The sequence below is a fragment of the Cetorhinus maximus genome, chromosome 3 (genome assembly GCF_964194155.1).
Source record: "Cetorhinus maximus chromosome 3, sCetMax3.hap1.1, whole genome shotgun sequence".
Lineage (NCBI taxonomy): Eukaryota > Metazoa > Chordata > Chondrichthyes > Lamniformes > Cetorhinidae > Cetorhinus > Cetorhinus maximus.
Window position 1 is genome coordinate 43,040,954 of NC_135881.1, and position 21,239 is coordinate 43,062,192.

At 42.9% G+C, this 21,239-nt stretch overlaps 1 protein-coding gene across 4 annotated transcripts in view; it reads right to left on the reverse strand.

Moving 5' to 3' along the window:
• jcada (junctional cadherin 5 associated a) overlaps positions 1 to 21,239 on the reverse strand; it is a 258,299-nt gene that overhangs the window by 167,848 nt on the left and 69,212 nt on the right. The window contains exon 2 of one of the 4 annotated variants that reach the window (XM_078537793.1): positions 18,878 to 19,003. The exons of 2 other annotated variants lie outside the window; for them this stretch is intronic. The gene's annotated coding sequence lies outside the window, so the exon portion shown is untranslated. Of the gene's footprint in view, positions 1 to 3,313; positions 3,559 to 18,877; positions 19,004 to 21,239 lie in introns of those variants that run through there. One more of the 4 variants, XM_078537806.1, reaches the window with a different exon arrangement.

Sequence of the window (21,239 nt, forward strand, 5' to 3'; positions counted from 1 at the left end):
TGAGACTAGCTTTCAATTACAGATTTTATTAATTGAATTTAAATTCCACTAGCTGCTGTGGTAGGATTTAAACCCATGTCCCCAGAGCATTAGCCTGGGCCTCTGGATTACTACTCCAGTGACATTACCACATCTCCCCATTCTGGGTATTTATCCATTACTGTGCTCCCAACTGTCATGTTGTTATAATGATATAGAGGCACCAATCCCTCATAAGGGATTGTGTGAACACATTGTGGGTTTATTTATTGAAACTAGGCACATGAGAACATTTGCACAAAGGTAGAAAGCTCGAAGACATCAGCAGCAGAGCTGGGTGTGTCTGTGCTCTGCTCAAAAGCAAAAGTGAAACTATGACTGGGTCGCATGACACGCTTCCCTTCTAGTGATGTCATGTTGCTATCACTTAAAGGTGTATCATAATATCCTCCTTTCTTTTTCAAGATACTTTCCCCTTCCAAAGAAATATAACTATTTACAACACATTTTCATGGAGAGTTACCATTACATAAGTATATAGAGCTGATGAATCGATAAGTCTCTAAAGTGTAGATGTAATCTGCTGGTATGCCCAGATCATGTAATGGTAAACATGTCTGAAGGTTTCTTTAATTGGTCACAGTGATCTGTGGTGTTGTCATTCTTGGATGTTGTTCCTGGCTGTATTTGGGATCTTGTCCTGGATGCAATCGGACTGCATGGTGGTTGAGGAGCTAGAAAGGGTCTGATTTGGCCTCAGTTATTCCTCGTCGTTGCACCTTTGTGTGTAATGATTTCATAGAACCTTGGCTCTGAACAAATCCTTGTTACCTTGGCTGGTTGCCACGTACCTTCTTTGGGATCCTGGATGAGAACTTGTGGTCCCATCTTTAAGCTTGGCAAATCTGTGCCTGCAATTTTTTGTGCACGTTGGTCATCTTCTCCTGCAGTTTTATATATTGCTCTCTAGTTTCTGAGAGAGTGAAATGGGCAAGAGTAGGTAAACTGGTATGCAAAGGTCTGTCAAACATGAGCTCTGCCGGAGATGGAATAGTTGCACTTAAAGGTGGCGCTCTCAGATGTAACACTGCAATAAGTAGATCTCGGGACCATTATTTCAGATATGCTGTAGAAAGTCACATGCTACCTTAGACATACACTTGATGATAGTGAAGCCTATTGTATATTAGACTCTTGCTGTGTTAATGGTTCTGGCCACCAAGACAGTTTTGGGGGCAGGGGGCTCATTAAAGATATTCACACCGACCATCCTTAGCAAATCTACCAAGCATATTTTGGTTTGCTACCAGCTGCATGAGGCACATTTATCAGGAATTGGCAGCTCAAACTGTAAACCCAGTGTGAAAGCTGTTAAAATTCAAAATCTCACCAAGCAACATCTGCTTCCTTCACAGGTTCCCTTGTCCCTCATTTTAACTCATTAAACATTGAACAATTCTTTAACTGTCCCCACATTGTGAGCTAAGGCACCTGGGGAGGGCTAACAAGGCAAGGGGTTACACTATGAATGGCAGGACCCTGGAAAGCATTGAAGATCAGTGGGACCTCGGCATGCATATCCACAGATCCCTGAAGGTAGCAGGGCAGATAGATAAGGTGGTTAAGAAGGCTTATTACAATGTGCCTTTATTAGCTGAGGTATAGAATACAAGAGCAGGGAGGCTGTGCTGAAACTGTTTAAAAGGCTGGCTAGGCCACAACTGGAGTACTGCATGCAGTTCAGGTCAGCACATTATAGGAAGGATGTGATTGCACTGGAGAGGATATAAAGGAGATTTACCAGGATGCTGCCTAGGCTGGAGGGTCTGAGCTAAGGAAAGAGGGAAGATTGGATAGGCTGGAGTTGTTTCCCTTGGAGCAGTGAAGCTAAGAAGGGACCTGAAAGAAGCATATAAGATTATGAGGGACATAGGGTGGATAGGAGGACACTTTTTCCATTAGTAGAGGGATCAATATCTAGGGGGCATAGATTTAAGGCAAGAGGTAGAGGGCTAAGAGGGGAGTTGAGGAGAAACTTTTTCACCCAGAGGGTGGTGGGAGTCTGGGACTCACTGCCTGAAAGGGTGGTTGAGTCAGAAACTCTCGTAATATTTAAGAAGTATTTAGATATTCACTTGCATTGCCATAGCCTCCAGGGCTATGGGCCAAGTGCTGGAAAATGGGATTAGTGTAGTCAGGTCTTTATTGACCGGCACGCACACGACGGGCCTCCTTCTGTGCCGCAAACGTCTATAAGTCTATGAGTCTACATTCATTTACTTTAATGTGTAAATAGTAATTCAAACTGGCAAATGTTTAGCTGGGTGAATATCTAATGAGAAACAGGAAGAAAAGGAATGAACAACTGACCACCCCCCAACCCCTCGCCGATATAGCTTGGCAAAGGGAGCCATACACAAAATTTAATCAGCTACGCAAATTTGAAATTGACCTTTTACCTAATTTCTTAATCACACCAATGCCAAATGAGTTCCCTGCTGCGTGCTTGCTATAATTCAAGACCTGACTTATTTTAAAGCCTGGCTGGAGACTCCCCTGAAATTTTGCACATTTTTTGAATTAAAAAATATCTCCTGGTTATTTGATGGGCCCTTCCCTGCACCTCACATTTTCGGGAAATATCCCAAATGTACCCTTTGCTTTTCACTTATGTAAAAAAAAAAATCATGTTCCACCTTTGCTCACTACAATCTACTCGTAAACCACAAACAGCCACTTGAATCACTCGCAGCCGCTCCCTGCAACCTATTTACAAACAGAGGTACCATGTCAATCAGTTCCCCGCTCCCTGCAACCCATTTACAGAGGTCCCATGTCAATCAGTTCCCCGCTCCCTGCAACCTATTTACAAACAGAGGTCCCATGTCAATCAGTTCCCCGCTCCCTGCAACCTATTTACAAACAGAGGTACCATGTCAATCAGTTCCACCTGCATACTAGCTGGCAGCTAATCAAAAGCAGCCAGCCTTCGAGAAAGTGACTGAATGCAGCACAACTTCAAACCATTATTTTATAAGATATTCATGTATAAATACTTAACAATGTGTACATGATACAAGGGGTGAATGATGAAATGGCCCAGCAAAAAGTTCAGCACTTGTTCAAGAAGGCACCAAACTACATTGAAATCTGGCCCTTATCAGATTGAACACTTAAAAGCCTGTGTGGGTGACAAGAGTTCAGCAGGAATCACCAGTCTACGTTCTTCTAGAATTGTTAAGAATCCTAGACTGTAAGAATCAATGATCACATCTCAAAGTTCTGGCAGCCAGAGACAGTCACCTCAACACCCACTCCTTTCCCATCGGCCTACCTTTTCCTCGATGTGACAGCAGCTTGCGCATAAACTTCCTACAGCCTTCTTTTCCTGGCTTTAGTGTAAGACAAAAATGGCTACGGTAGGATTTCTGAAGAGAATCCTTCACTCCTTGAAGATTATGAGCAGCCAGGAGGTCAAGAGGAACCATCTGTTGAACTCAGAGCAGTTCAGTAATGCAGTGCATGAAAGGGGAAAAGAGGACAACTGCAAGGCCAGAACGACTGCAGATAGAACCATGGCCCAAGGAAAATGCTTTGTCTGAACAAAATACAAGAGAACAATTGTTTCCTACTGGTTTGAACAGACCCTCACTCTTCAAGGTTAATTGGTATGGATTCTGGCCAATGTCATTAGAACTGCATTACCAGCAGCAAGACCTCACAATGTGCACATGACGAGCAAAGTATTGTCAGGAAGCAACCAGAACTACGTGTTCAGCACAAAAATAAATGAACCTTTGGTTTAAATACTCTATGTGCAGGCACAGCGAAGTTGCTGTATTGGGAGCAGTATGATGTTTATAACTTTCTAACGTGGTGTTCAATTTTGCTTTAAAATTGCTACATAGTTGCACTGCAAGAGGATATATATGCACAGAAGCCATCAAATACAAAGAAAAGTAATTAATTGCTATTACTCATTTGGGCTTTACCAATACAGGCCAGTTGTGCCGATTGGTTTCTGTGGCTGGTTGTCATGATCCATGAACATACCAAAGCAGAAAAATAGTCCATTGATAATGGAATCACAATATATTCTAATCAACACCTTTTTATATCTGTGCGTGCTAGTGCCATAATAAGGCTTGGAGCTGTTATTGAGACCAGATGCAAGTGAGCTGATTTAAAATGCACATTTAAGGCTGAAGCTCCTCTGTCTCAAGTGATGTTAATTCAGACACCATGGCTGAAATCTTCTCCCCTTAGAAGATTCTCGGACATCAAGACCATACGCGGGTCCCGACCCTGATAGCGTCCATATCCCACCCGTTTGTGTGATTAATTAGCACACTGCCTCAGGGAGCCACGACCGATTATGGGTGGGGGAGCGGTGTGCTCTGCAGGTCGGAGGGACAATTGGAGTGCCAATCGGGATGCTGCTGGAGTAGGTGGGAGAATGTGAGGGCTATTCATGATGGAGGCGTCATCTGAAGATTTCTTGAATTGTTAAAAGTGATTGTGAACACAGCTGCCAGGCTGTCAGTGTGGAGGGGGACCCTTCCATGAAAGGCCTGTAGCCCTCTGACACCTGCGGTTCTGGGTGGGGGTGTGGGGGAGAATTAAAGGAGCCCTCGCTGGCCTCCCCAGCCTGCACTTAAAGATTGAATTATCCTATTGTTTCCTTTCAAGTTAAATCAATTATTAGAAATTGACTAGTTAATGACATCCATGTTATGAGGTGGATGAAGGGCATTAGTGTGAAGGGTGAAGGGTGCCCTGTGGTTCATTACACCACAGCTGCCTGATAATGGAGGGACTCCAGTTACCATTCATCTTGACGGCTCTCCCATACAAGCTAATGGAGAAAGTTTTAAACTGGATTTAAAGTGACTGCCCTGGCACATACAAATAATATTGAATGTGTAAGACATGTATGGTAGGTGAGCCTTATTTTCACGACATTCCCAGTTCTGCACAAATTTATTTCAATAATGATGAGAAGTGTGAAATTGGTAAGAAGAATAAAAGGAGGCAATATAAACTAAAAGGTACAATTCTAAAAGTGGTGCAGGAACAGAGGGACCTGGGGGGAATATGTGCACAAATCATTGAAGGTGGCAAGGCAGGTTTAGAAATTGACTAGAGAGGCATACAGGCATCCTGGGCTTTATAACTATAGGCATAGAGTACAAAAGCAAGGAAGTAAGGATGAACCTTTATAAAACATTGATTCAACCTCAACCGGAGTATTGTGTCCAATTCTGGGCACTGTACTTTAGGAAGGATGTGAAGGCTTTATAGAAGTAACAGGAAAGATCATGAGAGTCGTTCAGGGATGAGGAACTTCAGTTAAGTGGATAGAATGGAGAAACTGACTCCTTAGAGCAGCGGAGATTGAGAGGAGATTTGATGCACGTCTTCTGTAATAAATTTGGAGTGCAGGACGGTTTCTTGAAAGAAACAGTAAACGTAGCTCCAGATGAAGCTACATGCTTATTCCAAGACCAAGGCTAGAAAGCTCTGCCCCTTAGATTACTCACACTTAGGGCTAATTCGTCTATACTGTCACATGATCCCCATAACAGTATGAAATATTTAACTTACAACTGTTACATTCCTCACCCTTTAATTCTGTCTTGCCACTCTTATTTACAAAAATATCTTAAATCATATACAAATATAAACAGTTCATGCAATTATAGATTTAGTCTTTGAGGTGGTTTTCTGATTCGGGTAGATCAACGCAACTCTACAACTTGAGATTCTTCCATGGGATCGATTTTGCTCAGGAATTGCAGCATCAGGACATCTTTAGACAATGGCAGTTCAGACTTATTTACTTCAACGGAGACATCAGGTATGCCTATTTTTTGTCGATCTGGCACCTCAGGGATCTAAGTTTCAACTTCGATTTCAGGAGGATTAATTGATTGTTGAAATGTCGCTTGACTTCTGAGATGATCCACATGTTTCCTAACAATCCTGCTTTTCACTTCCACTTGATATGATAATGGTCCTGTTTCAGAGATAATTGTACCAGGAACCCATCTCGGTCCAGTTGTAAAATTTTATACAAAACTCTCTCTCCCACAATAAACTCTCGAACTTTACTCTGAATGTCATGGCTCAATTTCTGACTACTCTGGTTTTTCTCCACCTTTCCCTCTAAATTAAGGAATACTAGACTCAATCTTGTACGATGTCGGTGCTTCATTAACAATTCAGAAGGTGTTGAACCTGTGGCTGCATGAGGAGTCGTGCGATAGTTGAAAAAGAATCTTGAAATTTGTGTTTCTAGTTTTCCCTCGGATAGTTTCTTCATGCCTGTTTTAAAGGTTTGTATTGCTCTTTCTGCTAATCCATCGGGTGATGGATGATAAAGTGCTGTTCTGACATGTTTAATCCCATTTAGGTTCACGAATCTTTGGAATTCAATACTAGCAAAAGCAGTACCATTGTCTGACACAATCATTTCTGGTGGACCATATACACTAAAACATTGGTGCAGCTTTTCACTAGTTGCACACAATGTAGGTGATCTCACTTCATAGGGGAGGCGATGGTGTAGTGGTATTGTCGCTTGACTAGTAATCCAGAGACCCAGAGTAATGCTCTGGGGGACCCGGGTGGCAGATGGTGGAATTTGAATTCAATAAAAATCTGGAATTAAAAGTCTAATGGATGACCATGTCCATGAAACAACCATTGTTGTAAAAAAAAACCCCATCTGGTTCACTAATGCCCTTTAGGGGATGGAAACCTGCCATCCTTACCTGGTCTGGCTGGCCTACATGTGACTCCAGATCCACAGCAATGTGGTTGACTCTTTAATGCCCTAGCAAGCCAGTTGTATCAGACTGCTACAAAGTCACAAAAAAGGAATGAAACTGGATAGACCATCCTGCATCGACCTAGGCTCTGGCTTCGGGAATGACAACAACAACCTCAACCCTCCTTACTAACATCTGGGGGCTTGTGCCAAAATTGGGAGAGCTGTCTCACAGACTAGTCAAGCAACAGCCTGACATAGTCCTCATGGAATCACATCTTACAGATCACCGTCCCACTGGCAGGACAGACCCAGCAGAGGTGGCGGCACAGTGGTATACAGTCAGGAGGAAGTTGACCTGGGATTCCTCAACATTGATCCCAAACCCCATGAAGTCTCATGCCATCAGGTCAAACATGGGCAAGGAAACCTCCTGGTGATTACCACGTACTGCCCTCCCTCAACTGATGAATCAGTATTCAATGAAGCACTGAGGGTAGCAAGGGTGCAGAATGTACTCTGGGTGGGGGACTTCAATGTACATCACCAAGAGTGGCTGAGTCCTAAAGATGCTAGACTGGGTTTGTGACAGGAGGTGAGGAACCAGCAAGAAGAAAAAACACACTTGACCTCATCTTCACCAACCTGCCTGCCGCAGATGCACCTCCTGGAAGTTCTCCTCCAAGTAACTCACCATCCTGACATGGAAATATTTCGCCATTCCTTCACTGTCCCTGGGTCAAAATCCTGGAACTCCCTTCCTAACAGCAATGTGGGTGTACCTACACCACATGGACTGCAGCGGTTCAAGAAGGCTTCTCAAGAGCAACTAGGGATGGCATTAAATGCTGGCCCAGTCAGCGAAGCCCATATCCCATGAATGAATAAGAAAAAGACATATCCATCCACTTTGAATGTGTGTCGATGATCACGAGAAACACGATACATAAAATGGGCCTGCATAGTTTATATGTAGTCTAACTCAGGGTCGACCAGGCCGCTCCCATGGGTGCAGTGGAGCTGAAACGGACAACTTCTGCTGTTGCTGGCACTGGAGACAGTGTTTCACCATTTTTTCTATATCACTGTCTATACCTGGCCACCAGATATAACTTAGTGCAAGCATCTTTATTTTCCAAATACCAGGATACGCACAATGAAGCTCTGTCAATAGTGGTTGTCTTCCTTGCACAGGTATGATGACTCTTTCTCCTCCATAACAAGATACCATCTTGACAACTCAGTTCAGATTTACAGGCATTGAATGGTTTTCATTCTTCAGAGACTTGTGCATTTGACCATCCTTGCAGTACACGTTCATGGACTCTTGTTAAAATTGGATCCTGATTTGTCCACTTCTTTATCTGTTTCATGCAGACTGGTGAGGAACCCAGGAAATTCAACACAAGTACAACTTCTTGAGGTAGTGGTACTTGTGTAATACTATTGGGCAAAGGAAGATGACTGAGGGCATCTGCATTTTCTATATTCACACAAAGACAGTGTATAAAAGTGTACTTGTATGCTGACAAAGTTAAAGCCTATCTTTGAATTCTAGCAGAGGCTATTGGTGGGATTGCCTTATCTTCACTAAACAATCCTAACAGTTGTTTGTGACCTGACACTATGGTAAAGTGTCGGCCTTGCAAATGTTGATGGAACTCCTTTAGCCTAAATACGATAGATGAGCCTTCTTTTTCAATTTGTGAGTAACCTTTCTCAGCTGCAGAGAGGGTTCTGGATACATATCCTATTGGCCTTTCAGATCCATCCTCTATCTTGTGTGACAATACTGCTCTCACTCCATAGGGAGATGCATCACAAGTAAGTATCAATTTCTTAGATGGGTCAAGATGTACTAGCAGACACAATGAGTGTAAAAGCTTCTTGACTTTTATGAAGGCTTCCTCTTGCTGTGCCTTCCAGGGCCATCTGTTGTTCTTCTTCAATAATAAGTGTAAAGGGGCTAACACTGTAGATAGATTAGGCAAGAAGCGACCATAATAATTTAACATGCCCAAAAAAGACTTGAGCTCCATGACGGTAGTAAGAGAGGGCGCTTCCTTGATTGCCCTGACTTTCTCTTCTAATGGATGCAACCCTTGGGCATCCACTCAATGACCCAAATATGTGACTTCAGTTGCTTGGAAAATGTACTTCCTATTTTTCAAATGAATGCCAGCCTTCAAAAATCTCTTCAGAACCTCTTCTAGGTTGGCCAAATGTTCTGCTTCCATGGATCTTGTGATCAGGACGTCATCCAGGTAACTATAACTCGGGAAACCCTTGTGGTAGGCTTTCCATGGTTCTTTGGAAAATTGCACAGGCAGATGACACACTGAAGGGTAGGCATGTATATTGGTACAGGCCCTTGTGCGTGTTTAAGGTGACATAACCTCTTGATGTGTTGTCCAGCTCTAGCTGTTGATATACATGGTTTATGTCCAGTTTAGTGTAGGATCATCCTCCTGTAAGTCTAGTGTACAGATCTTCAATCCTTGGGATTGGGTATTAATTTAATTTTGCAGCCTTGTTCACAGTTAATTTGTAGTCTCTGCAGATGCAAATGGTTTGACCTGGTCTCATCACAGGGACAATGGGTGCTGCCCATTCCAAAAATTGGGCTGGCTGGATTATTCCTAACTTCTCCAAGTGGCACAATTCTGCATCGACTTTCTCCTTTAGGGGGTAAGGGGTTAAGTCTTCCCTTAAAAAACCGGGCTGTTGCTTCAGAATCCACATACATTTTAGCTCATAAAATAAAAGCAAAAAACTGCGGATGCTGGAAATCCAAAACAAAAGCAAAAACACCTGGAAAAACTCAGCAGGTCTGACAGCATCTGCGGAGAGGAGCACAGTTAACGTTTCGAGTCCGTGTGACTCTTCAACAGAACTAAGTAAAAATGCATTTTAGCTTGTAAACCTGTTATCTTCCCCAACTCATCTCGGAATACTCTGTCGTGCTTTTTTAACAACTCAGGAATTCCCCCTGTTCTGACTTGAAAAATTTCTGACCAATTGAGTTTAATTTCTTTCAGCCAATCACTACCCAAGAGGCTCGGCCCTTCACCTGTTACAACAATCACTGGAAGCTGGGCTGTCTGTTGCTTGTAGGATACAGGTGCAGAGGTGATGCCTTTCACCTGTATTGCCTCTCCTGTATATGTTTTTGGCTGAGCCATGGTTTGCTTCAAACTCAATGACTGGGTACCTTCTCTGAGGTAATTGAAGATGTATTCTCCCACCACTGTGGTCAATGCTCCTGTGTCAATCTCCATGAGCAGAGGTTTTCCATTTGCTTGAAGGGTAACAGTGATTGGTTCAGTTTTCCTGGCCTTCAGATTGTATAGGGAATAGATATCAGTATCAGCAGCTTCTGGCTCATCTATGTTGTGCACTTCATTTAACTTGATCTGCTGTCTGAATGGCTGTTTTGATCTCCTCCTGTATTGTTTTATAACGTGCCCTTTTTTGTGACATTCTGCCTCTTTAAGTCTGCAGGTTTCAGGTAGATGAGTAACCCCACATCGGTAACACTTTAATTTCTGAATTATTGGTGAGCTGCTTCCAGTATTTCTTTTTGTTTTTCTAGTGGTAGTCGCCATGTCCCACTTCGCGGTTGCCTCCCTGGTCTTTGTGCCACACCCGGCGGCAGGTCCCCGCCCTAACTGCACCATTTTGCACACTCTGCAAAGCCTGCGATTCTCTTTCAGCACTCATCATTGCTAGCGCTATCTCCATGGCGTGCTTCAGGTCTATATTAACTTCTGCAAGTAAAAGACGCTGAATGCCGCAAACCATACGGTCTCACAATATGTCACTTAAAGTATCACCGAAGTGCTCCGTTAACTGTTTTAACTTCGCGGTGTACATTGTGATCGACTCACTGGGAGCCCTTACTCGGAGTTGAACTTGAATCTTTGCATGATCACCGACAGCTTAGGCTGAAATTGTCCCTTCACAAGATCTGCTAGTTCAGTGAAGGATCTGGAGTTTGGCACATTTGAGTCATCAGACTACAGATTAAGTTATATGTTTTACTCCCGCGAACACTTAGGAGATTTGCCTTCTGTTTCTCCTCTGCTGTTATTTCATTAGCTGAAAAGCAGAAACCTAGGCGCTCTATGTGCTGACTCCAGTCCTCGATGGATAAATCATACAGATTAATTCACCAAAGAGAGGCATTGCTGGTCAGTATACTTCTTTTCTTTCTTCCCTTAAAAATCAAAACACTCACAGTCGCAAGGTGAGGTGCTGCGCGGCGCTATTTATCCTTGTCACCAATTGTAATAAAGTTGGAATGCAGGACGAGTTTCTTGTAAGAAACAGTAAACAGTGTTCCTTATGAAGCTACATGCTTGTTCCAAGACTAAGACTAGAAAGCTCCGCCCCTAAGATTATCCACACTTAGGTCTGATTCGTCTATACAGTTACCTGATCCCCATAACACTAGGAAAGGTTTAATTTACAATTACTATAGCTTCAAAATCCTGAGGGGTCTAGACAGAGTAGATATAGGGAGACTTTCCATTGGTGGAAGGGCTGAGACCCAGAGAGCACAAATATAAGGTGATTCAGGGCAAAAGCAACAAAGGGAACATGAGGAGAATTATTTATATGCAGCAAGTGGTTAGGATCTGGAATGCACTGCCTGAGAGTGTGGTAGAGGCAGATTCAGTTGTGTCTTTCAAAAGAGAATTGGATAAGCAGCTGAAGGAAAAAGTTAGCAAGGCTACAGGGAAAGGGTGGGAGAGTGGGACTAGCTAAATTGCTCATGCAGAGAGCCCACATGAGCTTGACAGGCCGAAAAGCTCCCTCCTGTGCTTCTATGGTTTTATTTCAGTCTTGTCTTTTGTTATTGCATTGCCCAGAAAATAGGAAGTAGCAGCTAGGAAGTGGATAGGATGTGATGTCTGCAAGATAATCTCTGGACAAGCCTGGGCAATGAGGCAGATCCAGCACAGCAAGTAGCAAATGTCTAGATTTAGGGAGGGAAAGACAGTACGCAAACTTCAAATTGCTGGCTAGACCCTCACCCTACATGCAGTATTAATTTCTGTGCAGACCATCCCCAGCAAAAGCATGTTGTAACTCTATCAAGAGTCAGCTTAATAAAAGGCTTTGTCTCCAGCAAAATATGTTTTGTATTTTATCCACGCTGAGGATTGGGTGTTGCTGGCAAGGCCGTCCTTTATTGCCCATCCTTAGTTGCCCTGAAAAGGTTGTGGTGTTGCAGTTTGATGCAACTAAACGGCTGGAAACCTCAATACAAAATACCATTTACAATTAGCATATACTGCACGATAAAAACCGAAGTACTTTGCATATTGTGTTTATCTGGCAGACCCTTTAATTGTGTTCTGTCCCAGAAATATTTGTGCTCTTGTTTCCTTAAGTCAACCAACCCTTCAAACCTGTGCGTTATTGGTGTTGAGTAACCACTAAATTCAAAAAGTTAAAATCACTAAACTCATCTCCTTATTAACAAAAACTGCTGTTGAGAGAGGCTTTGGCCCATACATGCCAACGCATATTCTTGAAATGATGTTCACCTTTCATAACGTAAATCTGAAAAACTATCTTCACATTGCGGCACAGATACCTTGGTTAGCGGGATTGTAATATAATTATGGGCCTGCAGAATACTTTGGAGTGCAACTGAGCATTGTCAAGAGATGGTGTCTCCAAATATTTGACTATAATTTGTTCTTCTCTGATAATTTTGTCTAATTTTGTTTCATAACGCTCCTGTGAAGTGCCTCCAGATGTTTTATTCTTCTCTTCTCAGACAGTGTCTCAGGAACAAGGATGACTTGTTTCCACTCCAGTTCAACGGCTTCTGATGTGGCTGCTATGTCCAATGCGTGATCTGCAGGCTCTGCCACATACAGGCAGGTGGTGCTTGGGGGGGGTCACGTGGATGAGTTATTGGGAGGTTTGTGTGCTCTCTGACACTCAGCTTTGCCTTCACATGTTCCTGATGAAGTTCCTCAATGTGTTTGGTGCCTCCCCAACTAAACCTTCTCCATTTTGATCAGTCACAAGTCAGAGTCTCCTATGAGTCGGTGAGGATGTTTGGCCTCTTCAGGAAAGCTTTTGAGGTCATCCCTAAAGCACTTCCCATTGTCCTCCTGAAAGTGTCCTGCTGCGACTAAATTCCGAATAGAGCAATTGCCTCAGGAGTCTGGTTTCAGGCAAATAAATGACATGTCCACTTCAGCGGAGCTGGTTTTGAATGATTAACGCCTCAATACTGGGCATGTTGGCTTGGTAGAGGATGCTGCTGTTGGATGTTTTATTACAGTTAAAGGCGCTATATAGATGCAAGTTGTTGTTGTTAACTACACTAATGGTTTATGAAAATCATCAGAATTATCTGCCTAGGCATGTCAAAGAATGTTTTTTGATGGTTCTTGAGGTAGACTTTCTAAGTGGTATCATGTAAAGACCACCCCACAACGTTAAGAAATGGCTCCATGACAACTGAATGCTCCTGGAATGAGGTAGTTTAATTTAGATATCTTGTTGAAAGCATCTTCCAAGAATTGAAGGTCATTCTCCTGAATGGTCTGGAATGATTCAATCTTTTATAACAGAATAGTGTACTTGTCAGCAGTGAGATGCTTGTATAAAACTTGAGTCCCAGTTGACTGACACAGTCAGCTATCAAAGGCTTAAAGCACATTTATGCAACTTGAAGTCAGTGACTGAAGTTCTTGAGGCTTCTATTCACAAGACCTTGCAACAGAATTTTCCCAGTTTGTCACAGTTGCTGTAGATTTATGGCAGTGACTCTGTAAGCAAATTCAGTAGGTGCACTTAAGTGTGATCGGTCATTGCTTTGTACTGAAGACTGGATTTCATTTTGAGAGTTCATACATTGGTGGAGCAGAGCTTAAATCTCACTTTAATTTATAACCATAACAATGAGGAGAGGTAATATAAATGAAATGGTACAACTTTAAAGGGAACGCTGGAACAGGAAGACCTGGAGGTTCACATATGCAAACATTCGAAGCTGGCAAAACAAGTTGATAAGACTATATAAAAACAAACTGGATTCTGGGCTTTATAAATAGAAGCATAGAGCTGGATTTTTGTGTCCCAAAAAAGTTAGGAATTGACAAAATTGAGGCTGCAGGATTGAAAATTTGAATTTCTCCCTCAAAAATAGCCCCACCAAACTTCCTATAGGCAGGAAGAAGTTAGTGTTAGGTTGTGGTTGAGACCATGTATGCATGGCCTGTGACATCAGTGTCACCATCGATAGGCTTAGGGGAAATTTGTATTTCAGGTCCCACAGTATTTTTATCATGTCAGGTGGATTTTGGAATCCTTCGGGAAACCCATCAGGTAAGAGAGTTTGAGAATCATGAAGGAAGCCAGCTGAGAAATCAGGAACATCCTGACAGGCAAGTGTTAAATGTTTTTACAGATGATGCTTTTCATCTCGGACTCATCAAGACAAATGCAAGAATGCCAAATCTCAAATGATCACAACAATTTCTATTACAGGAGAAAAGGGTGCTGATTGGTTGGCAAGTCAACTCTGATTGGCCAAGGCCTTGTCATGGAGAAAGCAACAGGGAACTATAGGCACCCCAAGCTCCCAGGTAGTTCAAAAAATTTGCAAGGCTTGAACCTTTTATTTGCAGAGAAGGAGTTCTTCCGTCTGAATGTATGTTTCTTCTAACAAGTGTAAATGAGCCACATTATGAGCTCCACTGATTATCTTAAATGGGTTTTTAGTGTAGCTATTAGCATACTTAGGATTCTTCAGCAAGGTCTGCCCAATAGTGGAATTACATCTAACAATAGATGTTTTGTTTTTGTTTTTGCAAGTGCGGGCTGGTTAAGTATGGCCTGTACTCTTAATCTATTAATATAGATTTACAATCTATATTAATGACATAGACAAAGAGACAAAGAGTAACGTGCCTAAGTTTGCTGACTACACAAAGCTAGATGGAAATGTAAGGTGAGAGGAGGATACAGAGAGGCTGCAAAGAGATATCAATAGGTTAAGTGAGTGGGCAACAATGCAGCAGTTTTTTTTATTCTTTCACAGGGTGTGGGCATCGCTGGCTAGACCAGCATTTATTGCCCATTCCTAATTGTCCATGAGAAGGTGGTGGTGAGCCACCTTCTTGAATCACTGCATTCCATATGGTGTAGGGACACCCACAGTGCTGTTAGGAAGGGAAAATATAATGTGGGAAAGTGTGAGGTTACTCATTTTGGTCGTAAGAATCAAAACGCAGAAAAGTTTTTCAAAGGTGTGAGAGTTGTAAGTGTTGATGTTCAAAGAGACAGGTGTACTCAGACAAGGAATGACGAACGTTAGCACACAGGTGCAGCAAGCAATAAAGGAGGCAAAGGGCACGTTGGCTTTTATTGCAAGGAATTGGAGTACAAGAATAAAGATGTCTTGCTACAATTGTTCAGGGCTTTGGAGAGGCAACACCTGGAATATTGTGTACAATTTTGGTCTCCATATTTAAGGAAGGATAGACTTGCATTGGAGGCAGTACAGTGAAGGTTCACTAGATTGGTCCCTGGGATGAGAGTGTTTTCCTGTGATAAGAGGCTGAGTAAACTGGGCGAACGTTCTTTGGAGTTTAGAAGAATGAGAGGAGATCACATTGAAGCATACAAGATTCTGAGGGGGCTTGACAGGGTAGACACAGATGTTGCTTCCACTGACTGGGGAATCTGGAACATGGGGGTAGTCTTGAGATTAGGGTTCAATCATTTAGAACCACGATGAGGAGAAATTTCTTCACTCTAAAGAAGTACTTAGATATTCACTTGCAATGCGATAGCCTCCAGGGCTATAGGCCAAGTGCTGGAAAATGGGATTAGTGTAGTCAGATCTTTGTTGACTGGCGTGGACACGATGGCCCGAATGGCCTCCTTCTGTGCTGTAGACGTCTATGAGTCTATGGGTTGTGAATCTTTGGAATTCTCTATCCCAAAGGGTTGTGGATGTTCCATTATTGAGTATACTTAAGGCTGAGATAGACAGATTTTTGATCTCTCAGGGAATCAAGAGATATGGGCAGTGGGCAGGAAAACGCAGTTGAAGCTTAAGATTAGCCATTATCATATTGATTGGTGGATCAAGCTCGACGGACTATATGGTTAATCCTGCTCCGATTTCTTGTGTTCTTGTGATCCCATTCCCTCCTCTGGGATATGCCCAAGTTGTGTCAATATTGGTACAAGTGCCGTCCCCTACCATACAAAATAGGTGATCCCGCCCTGATCCTGTGCACTCTGGCTGTGTCAGGAGTGCAGGCTGTATGTGCTTTGCCATACTCAACAGGCGGATCTGGGCCAAAGCTTTTTTCCTTCTTTCTCTCTACAACATAATTCACAGTTGTCAATCCCTCGGTGCAGACCAACTACGTGTAGTACACTAGTTGGTGGCAGATGGTGGAAATTCAGAAATCGAAAGAATCAAACCAGCTCACGGGCTCTACAAGACACCAGTGGGAGCGAAATCAAAGCTCATCTCAGGGTTCATATGATGGTAATAAAGTTGATTCAACTTCATACTTTCAGTATATAAAGTAATATGATCCTCTTGATTAGACTACCATCATGTTATTATTCTTGGTTTAACTCTTTTGATAGATTCAAAATAAGTCATAAACTGAAATTGTGTTTAAAGGATCATCTGATCCCTGATATCAAATTACAGCCTACAGTTCCCTGCCCAGTATGAATTATTCTATTCATCCCAGTTAATACTTTTAAGACCATTTTTAGATTTCTACTCCGTCAGCAGAATGGTGATCACAAAGAGTATCATTTCAGGTCTACTAGGAATAGTTACATAGATTACATAATGTATGAAATTTAACTGCAAACATAGTTCAAAGACGGTTGTATACTTAAAATATTCTCAACTTCATATTTTCAGTGTACCTACACCACATGGACTGCAACAGTTCAAGAAGGCAGCTCACCACCATCTTCTCAAGGGCAATTAGGGATGGGCAATAAATGCCTAATTAATAGCCAGCAATGCCCAACATTCCGTAAATGAATAAAAAAAAGATAAAACAACTAAGATTCTACTTCTACACCATCCCTAAAATAGAGAGAATTCAAAACCAGATTACATTTCTGATTCACTCCCTTATTATATCAAGGGCTCTGAGAATGTTTTATTTATGGTCATGAAGGTTAGAAATTCCTTTCTTCAGTGCTGGTGCATCCCTTCTGTTCCCCACCCCACCGTGAAACGTGCCGTATCTTTCTCTTTGTGCCAATTTCATTAAAGCAAGACAAAGACAGGACACACACAAAGAATATTGCACGTACATATCAGTCCCTCTATTTAAATTGCAACTTGCTGAAAAGATTCAAAAATGGAGGGTGGAATTCTCAACTCTTAGTCCCTGCTGAAACGTTAGGACCCATCACTGGGTGATTGAATTGGGTGAAGAATTGGACTTTGCCCTGAGTCTTTAACTGAGCCATGGCATTAGAGTTCTGCTTCCGGGTTCCCTGACCAATCAGAGAGGGCAGGCGAGCTCACACACTGGATCTGTCAAAGGAAGGATTTCTATTAAAGGAAGCTCAGCCTGGGTCAGAAAGGCTTAACTGCACATGGATGTTTGATGCTGCAGCAACTATAGGAATGGGGAGGAGACCTAGGAAGGTTTGATAAGGCTTAATAAGATAAAAGCCCGTGGTGTTGGGTGTAGTATATTAGCATGGATAGAGGACTGGCTAACTAATAGACGACAGAGAGTTGGGATACAGGGGGCATTTTCAGGATGGCAACCTGTAACTGGTGGAGTGGCACAGGGATCAGTGCTGGGGCCTCAATTATTTACAATATATATTAATGACTTGAATGAGGGAAGTGAATGTACTTTTGCCAAGTTTACGGATGACACAAAAATAGGTGGGAAGGCAAGCGGTGAGGATGACACAAAGAGTTTACAGAGGGATACAGACAGGTTGAGTGAGCGGGCAAAGATGTGGCAGATTGAATATAATGTGGGAAAATGTGAGGTTATGCACTTTGGCAGGAAGAATAGAGAAGCTGAATATTATTTAAATGGAGAAAGACTGAAGAAAGCTGCAGCACAGAGGGATTTGGGAGTCCTCGTGCATGAATCACAAATATCAGTAATATACAAGTTCAACAGGTAAAAGTGAAGGCAAATGGAATGTTGGCCTTTATTTCAAAGGGAATGGAATATAAAAATAGGGAAGTCTTGCTAAAATTATAGAAGGCACTAGTTAGACCATGCCTAGAATACTGTGAACAGTTTTGGTACCTTATCTAAGGAAAGATATACTGGCATTGGAGGCAGTCCAGAGAAGGTTCACTAGGTTGATCCCGGGTATGGAGGGATTTTCTTATGAGGAGAGGTTGAGTTGGTTGGGCCTGTACTCATTGGAGTTTAGAAGAATGAGAAGCGACCTTATTGAAACATATAAGATTCTTAGGGGGCTTGACAGGTAGATGCTAAGAGGTTGTTTCCCCTTGTGGGAGAGTCTAGGACCAAAGGGCATAATCTCAGAGTAAGGGAGCACCCACTTAAAACAGAGATGAGGAGGAATTTCTTCTCTCAGAGTGTAGCCAATTTGTGGAATTCTTTACCACAGAGGGCTGTAGAGGCTGGGTCGTTAAGTATATTCAAGGCTGAGGTCGACAGATTTTTAATCAGTAACAGAATCAAGGGTTATGGGGAAAAGGCAGGAAAGTGGAGTTGAGGGTATCAGATCAGCTGTGATCTCACTGAATGGCAGAGCAAACTCGATGGGCCAAATAACCTACTTCTGCTTCTACGTCTTATGGGGCAGGATTTTTCATATGGCGGGCAGGCTGGGTGAAAGCAAGCGGGGGTGGGCGTGGAGCCGATCGCCACTTGCGATTGGTTTCGCGCCGCCATTTTGTGCGGGCAGGCCAATTAAGGGCAGCTCAGCGTAATACGCGACCGGTAGTGCCCAGCGCTACCTGTGCGGGCGGGGGAGGAGGAGGGAGAGTCGGACCGGTGCTCTTTCGCGCATTGTCCATTGTCTGTGAAAGCTGGAATCCTTGGTTAAAACAGAAGTTAATGCGGCTTTAAAACGATGATTAATTGCCTGTTTGCATAATCTAATTACCTTCCTGATAGCTGCAATTAGGTTCCCTGGTTGCCTTCAAACCCATCTGCATAAAACCCAGAGGTGGGTTGGATGATGCCAAGATCCCGACCTGACATCACTCGCAGCATTTCAATCCATGGACTCCTGTGAAAGGTAATTGAGCTCAAAGCTTTTTTTTAAGGTTTGAAATTCTACCATTAACTTCACTGGACTTCTCCACATTCTATCCAGTACACCAAAATCTTTTTGGTTGAGGCATTGCAGGATTAGAGAACTAAAGTTGCACAAATGGTAAACTAACAGATACTTCATTTATTTTATTATTCATTTATGGGATGTGAGCATCACTGGCTGGGCCAGCATTTATCACCCATCCCTAACTTCCCTTGAAAAGGTGGTGGTGAGCTGCCTTCTTGAACTGCTATAGTTCATTTGGCGTACAGCAACAGTGTTGTTATGGAGGGAGTTCCAGGAATTTGACCCAGCATAACTGTCCCTGTTTTTGGCAAAATATATGATGGTGAAACAATCAGTGTTCACTGCCATTACTTCACTGAAAATGATAGCAAGTTCTGGAGCCTGTACATGGGCAGAATGATTTGAAAATCCAGAAGTTGCTGTCAGTAATTTAATGCTTCTCCAGACTGTGCGCTCTTTAAGTACCTCTCAGGCTGCAGTTGATGGGAAATTAGTGAGAACATCCACTCTTATGTTGTTAGTCTTGCTGGAGAGCCCCTTGATAAAGTTACACCCCGTTGAATGAAATTTAACTAAGTTTTCAAAAGGAAGAAAATTAAAGGCTTGCATTTATAGAGCAACTTTAATGACCACTGGACATCTCAAGCGCTTTACAACTAATGAAATACTTTTTGAAGTGTAGTCACTATTGCAATGTAGGAAATACGGTAGCCAATTTACGGAGTACTAATTTGAGAGCTACGGCTAAACATTCTCATTGGCCCTGAAAAGCTAATTTTATATTTATGGGATGTCAAATTTCTCTATTCTGATAAAGAATCCACGTATTTTTAAATTTTATTTTCTAAAAGTTTGTTAATCTTTATTTTAGCTTCGTCTTAGTCCAATCAGAATCATTTATTTGGCTGTCCGAAAATTGTGAAAAGCGAAGGATAATCAGCGCATTTTGCTTCCTGGTTTGCTGGTTGTGAGAATACTTCAATATGATTGACTGTTTACCCTTCTTGCTGACATCACTGTTGCTGGATCCCTGGTGACCCCACTGACATGACACCAGATTTAAACTAACATCTGGAAAGGGGAGACCCATGTCACAGAGTTCGCTTGATCTTTGTGGGTTATTTTGTTGAAGGTCAGCGGCGACTACCATCACTTTGTCGCCGAGTGCTAAATCAGGGCTATTGGATAAGATTTTATGGGCCACCCACCAGCAGGAAAGCAAGTAGGTGGGCCCGTAAAATACAGCGCCATGCCATTAGCGGTATGCTTATATCCGTCCTCCTCCCCTTCCCTTTCCAAACCCCCCCCCCACCGATCCATTTTACCAGGGCCTACCAGCCAGCCCCAGCAAGATCCCAGGCTTAACTGGGTTCCGGGGCCTCCATGATTGCTCTTCCTCCTAGGATCACTGCAGTAACAGCAGCAGCCACCACTCCTGGCGGCACTGCTGGTACTGTAGTGCTGCCCGCCTCTGATTGGATGCAGGACATCCTTGTGCAAAGGACTGAAGTCTCACCTCATAATGATCATAGGCCTGTTGGCTGAAAAATTAAAGTGGGGCAAGCTGGCCAAGGATGGTGGCCCAGACATTTAGACTGAGGTGTGGGGAGCCTGCCTCATCAGTGGATGCGTGCCATAACCACTGGAGATATTACCAAGCAATGGATCACCAAAGAGATACCCCATTCTTGGTAATTGTGGGTTAGAGGATTGAACAAAATTGGGCAACAGAAGAAATGAATTTCTTTCTGTCAATAATCTTAGCGGCAAAAGGTAGTTCAGACACAAACTAATAGGTTATTCTATTTTACGAACAGAAGAAAATCTGGAATGAGGAAAAGTCATATGAGTGATCACATCTGCTGCATCCAGAGACCTTTGGCAGGGTTTTGGCCTCATTATGGTGGGGGAGAGGGGTGTGCCCAGGAAGTGAGGCAGACAGGAGTGCAATTTTGTACTGTTGGCTGGCGTGCCAATTTACCAGGACCATCCTGTCCCTAGGCCATTTTACTGGAGACTGAAATGGGGGCAGAATGAGGTAATTGAAAAGCCAATTAAAGTCATTGATCAGAGGTTGACTGGAGCATGGCAGCTGCCTGGACGCTTCTCAGTGTCAAACCAGGAGCCAGTTTTCCAGGCTGAATTTGCGGCATCTCCCATCACGCCCACTGGGCCGCAGCTG